Consider the following 5,000-nt stretch of genomic DNA (forward strand, 5'->3'; position numbering starts at 1 on the left):
GAGATCGAAATATACCTAACCTAATCTTAACAATGAGTGAATCAATGAGTGAAAGTATGAGAAATGGAGTTTAATCCTGTTTATAGCATATGGCAGACCAATTCCCGAAGGGTACTAGCCTTCGTATTATTTAAATAAAAAAAGAATAAAATAAAAAAAGAATATTTTTTTTTCTAATATTTATTATTTTTGTTTATTTTAGAGGTTTCCTCTAATCACTACTAATCACTATTTTCATTTGATATTCTATAATATAAGTAATATAACTATATATTCCAATTTGCAAATTTATGTATATTATTTAAATGAAATAAATAAAAAAAAAATGCAATTTAAAATAAAATAATTTCTATATAGAATTATATGGGGAATGGTGATTAGAATGAACGATTCATAAATAGAAATCACAAATAAAAAAATTTCGATGGAATAATGAAAGAAAGAAAAATACGTCGAATTGCATCATATTAGTCCATTATATTTATTTTATATTGACAATTTCAAAAAACTATTCATACTATGATCATAGTATGATGGCAGTCGGGCAAGTATGCCCCCATCGTCTAGTGGTCCAGGACATCTCTCTTTCAAGGAGGCAGCGGGGATTCGACTTCCCCTGGGGGTAGGGTACTACGAAAGGAAGTTGATCATGGATTATCAACAAGCTTGGAATTGATTCTTCCCGGGTCGATGCCCGAGCGGTTAATGGGGACGGACTGTAAATTCGTTGGCAATATGTCTACGCTGGTTCAAATCCAGCTCGGCCCAATATATCGCGTATCCACCATAAAATGATATAACCTATTTGTCCTTCTACAGAAATACTTGACTTGATATGAAAGAATAAAAAAAAAAACTCTTTTTTTATTCATTGACAGATTGATAATCAATCAATTTTACAATAACGAAAAAATAAATATTAATCCATGCTTCTCACACTAAAGTCCATGTCTCCGCGCATATCAATCTATTACTTTATTACTCGCGTCTCTGTCTGGTAGAATATGACAATTCGAATCAAAAATCTACATAGAAAGGTTTGAAGGAAATTAAATCAACAACATATGTTGTACACTTTATTTCCCTGGGATTGTAGTTCAATTGGTCAGAGCACCGCCCTGTCAAGGCGGAAGCTGCGGGTTCGAGTCCCGTCAGTCCCGATGGATCCAAATCCAATAAAAAAAAAATACATCAATTAATCTCTTCCTTTCCTGTGAAAGAGAGAACAAATAACATAACTGAATTTTATTCCAAACGGGATCTCTCTTATTTTTTTTCCACATTTTTCAACAAAAAAATATGGGAATTTTGATTTCTTCAACGAGTACTAATTGATGGGAGAAAGACATATGTGCCATATGTGAATTACCACAATTATTGGTAGCATCATATTCAGGATTCGAAGGCGTACTGGGTCTAGTTGATTACGCCCGATTTTTCTAATGAAATAGAGTACTATACGTTTCCGGAAAGCACATACATAAAGGGAATTTGGACGATACAAAATAAAGTTTACATAGTAAACTTTGATCTAATTTTTCGTCTGAAAGCAAAATATATCCGTTCTGGCTCCGATTTTTTGTAACCTCAATTAGTAAATTCAATTACTAATTTGAATTTGAAATAATCTATCTTATTAAAATTTAACACTTAACTTTTGATATATACGTCCCACTACTAATTCAAGGAAAGAGGATATTAATACAAACAAGGATCCCATCTATCTCTCTTAGTGAGGTAATTAAGAATTTTTGAAAGTTTAAGTTTCGTTTTTATTTCTTTTTTTTAAGAAGATTTTATAAGTACAAAAAAAGGAAGGAGTTTAGTTCGAACCTACCTCCTTTTCCTTTTTTGAATTTCGCTGCTATTCTTTGCTTGAGTTTGTTTATAAACAATGTAAGGGTAAAGGTAGTCTGATGAGACTTCATCAGATGATTGCATTGAATAAGAGGGCAGTAGATTATAGAAAAGAAAGAATGCAAAAAATTATAAATAAAAAAAAGTAACGAAATTCTTGATTGCATCAGGAATCCCATTTTGTTTAAATTCGGTATGGATATAAAAGATCTTCCTATGTTATACTATTCAATTCTCGACGATGAATCGATTTGATAGCTCCGATATTGTTATTCATGATATTTTAATACGATTCGATATCATCGAGATGCAACGCATCCCCTTGAATTTACAAGCGAAACATTTATCATCTCTATGGGATTAAATCCCGAGTTATTGCGAATAAAAAATGAAACGATGATATTATGGAAGTAAATATTCTCGCATTTATTGCTACTGCACTGTTCATTCTAGTTCCGACCGCCTTTTTACTTATAATATACGTAAAAACAATCAGTCAAAGTGATTAATTTGAATTAACCTTGACGTTTTAGTTCTTATCAATGATTGAAGATAAGAAAAATGAAAAGCATTAAAATTTCGCGTCTTAAATGAAATTGGCGGACTAGAATTATCAGTATTCTACGAGAGAAGTATTCGATAAGATCCGATAGTATGGTAGAAAGAAATATATGAATCCTTCTACCATACTATCTATTATTGTTATTGAAGTGTATAAATATAAAATTGTACTCTATAAAAATAGAGGTTGAATATCGATCAATTTGAATATAGATGAATATACAATATATATCTTTCTATTTATATATAGATATCATATCAATTACATATATGTAATATTAATCTAATATACATAGTGGCCCAATTCTATTTCTTTGCTTCATAATTCATGTTGATTAGAATGAATCTGAAATCAAATAATCGAAAGGCCACTAATTTTTTTTTAGCATTCGAAAGAAGTAATTGATTGAGCAGTTGACAGATGATCCAGGAGTTCGGTTCCATGGGAACTTTTTATCTTCGGATTTCGAAAAGAATTAGCAAACCCCATTTTTATTTAACGTTTGAAGCATGATATGAAATGAGTTCCCTAAAACAAGAAAAAATCCTATTTTGAAAATAACTAAAATACTAATAATAATAAATAAAAGAAGTGGTAAGCACGTAATATGTGGGTGGCTACCCCGAGGTACTATCTTATTATGAGGTAGTATATTATTATGCGTAGTATCTCATTGGACAACCACTATGTCTATGTTCTTTCGTGTTGAAAGTATGGATCCACTTAAAAACTTATAATCCGAACTCCTTTTTTTTTTTACTTTTCAAAATAAAAGAAAAAAAGTTTTGCAGAACGATCTATAAAATAAACCAAAAACAATACAGTTTTATTTTTCAATTAGTAGTACTTCTAGAGTCCACTTCTTCCCCATACTACGAGGGAAAGAGAAAATGTAAAGACTACCATTAAAGCAGCCCAAGCGAGACTTACCATATCCATGTGAATTATGTCCCCTATCTCTATGAATATAAAAGAATTATTCCATTATTGCTCACTAATAATTATTATTCACTAATAATAGTGGAATCACTAGCGCATAGTCAAAAAGAGATTCGGGCACAACACCATTGATGAAACAATACAAAAAATCGAATTATCCCAAGTTATTATATGATTTCTAGTATAATCGAAAAAATTCAGTACAAATAAATAAAAGAGGCAGAAAAACTCTTGGAAGTATCAAAAGAATGTTAGTAACATGTAGGAATAATAAGACCTAGTCTTTCTTTTGTTGTCCTGCATTTCATTACATTAAGTAAAAAGTCTCAAAATAGAGAATCAAGATAGTATCTATCACATAACCCTACTATTATTCCTTTCTCATTTGATCTAATCTTTACTGTCCCCCCGATTGTTTCATAGAGACAATCGGAAGATGGGATGGCCTATTACATGCGTGGTTAGAGCTTATCGAAAAGAAATAAGTTCTTTTTTTAAGATTAAAATAAAAAAAAAAGCCAATTATTCATTCAATATAATATTGATTGAATGCTCGAGTACTCAGATACTTTCATGAGTCCGTATATCAAGTATCTTCCTCCTTTCCGTAAGGAAAAATGAAATTATATTCCCTAATTCAAGACCCAATGAGTAGACACTACATTAGTAGTCGAAGGGCTATCATCTCAAGATTTAACGATTATTTTTCATTACTCTACTAAATTCTGGAAACGAAACCTATACGCAAGGATTTATAACATTTTAGAGAACCCCAACGATGCTTAGAATCAAGCAAATCTAAAGATGCTTTTCTTCTAAAAAAAATGATAAAGTTATATCAGCAAAACAGAAGAGGGTATTTTGATTCTTTTGTTTGTTGCTGAGGCGACACCCGGATTTGAACTGGGGAAAAAGGGATTTGCAGTCCCCCGCCTTACCGCTCGGCCATGCCGCCAAAACGATACAAAATATTGGATTGGCTCTATCTCTTAGATAGATAGTATCTTACAACACACAATATCTAAAACGAAAAACCGCAAAACTTTGCTTTTTCTATTGAAAAAAAAAATGTGGATTTTCATTCACAAAAGCAAAAAATCAGGACAAATGGGAACCGTTAACTTTAACTATTGACTGTGAATTCATAAATGATTCTTGGATTGAAATTGCAAATTCGGTTTCCCTAATGATATAAGAAAACAATCCAAAAATGGATACCTTACCTAAATAAATAAAAATTGATAGATAACTAATCATTACTAATCCATCCGTATTGATTCGTTTCCATAACCATAAAAAAATCCTTATTAATGACAATTTTAATAGCGATTATGAGTATATGTAAACCCCAGAACATAAACGATTACTATTATCTAAATCTAATATCTTATATATATATAAGATGTTTATAGGAAATGTTCGGAATTCTGTTTTTAGAATTTTTTTTTTCATTATCATTAAATAGAAAATATAAATTTTTGATAGAGTACGACATGTGATGTTCCCCATAGAACTGTAATAAAGGAGGCGATATATATAACTAACTATATATATATATCTGCACATGTTTATTAATAAATACAAGTCCTTATACATACTTCAATCGCATTCTACGAATTCTACTAAAAAAAATATAGGTATA

General features: G+C 30.6%; 3 non-coding genes across 3 annotated transcripts; 2 read left to right on the forward strand and 1 right to left on the reverse strand.

The window, feature by feature from the left end:
* Nucleotides 1–684: 684 nt before the first annotated feature.
* TRNAY-GUA (transfer RNA tyrosine (anticodon GUA)) lies at nucleotides 685–768 on the forward strand. The gene has a single exon. It is a non-coding gene; the product is annotated as a tRNA-Tyr (tRNA).
* A 318-nt stretch (nucleotides 769–1,086) lies between these two features.
* TRNAD-GUC (transfer RNA aspartic acid (anticodon GUC)) lies at nucleotides 1,087–1,160 on the forward strand. Its single transcript has one exon. It is a non-coding gene; the product is annotated as a tRNA-Asp (tRNA).
* Nucleotides 1,161–4,241: 3,081 nt separating this feature from the next.
* On the reverse strand, nucleotides 4,242–4,313 carry TRNAC-GCA (transfer RNA cysteine (anticodon GCA)). The gene has a single exon. It is a non-coding gene; the product is annotated as a tRNA-Cys (tRNA).
* Nucleotides 4,314–5,000: the final 687 nt, after the last annotated feature.

This window comes from Cucumis melo, unplaced genomic scaffold, assembly GCF_025177605.1.
Source record: "Cucumis melo cultivar AY unplaced genomic scaffold, USDA_Cmelo_AY_1.0 utg000861l, whole genome shotgun sequence".
NCBI classification, from domain to species: Eukaryota; Viridiplantae; Streptophyta; class Magnoliopsida; order Cucurbitales; family Cucurbitaceae; genus Cucumis; species Cucumis melo.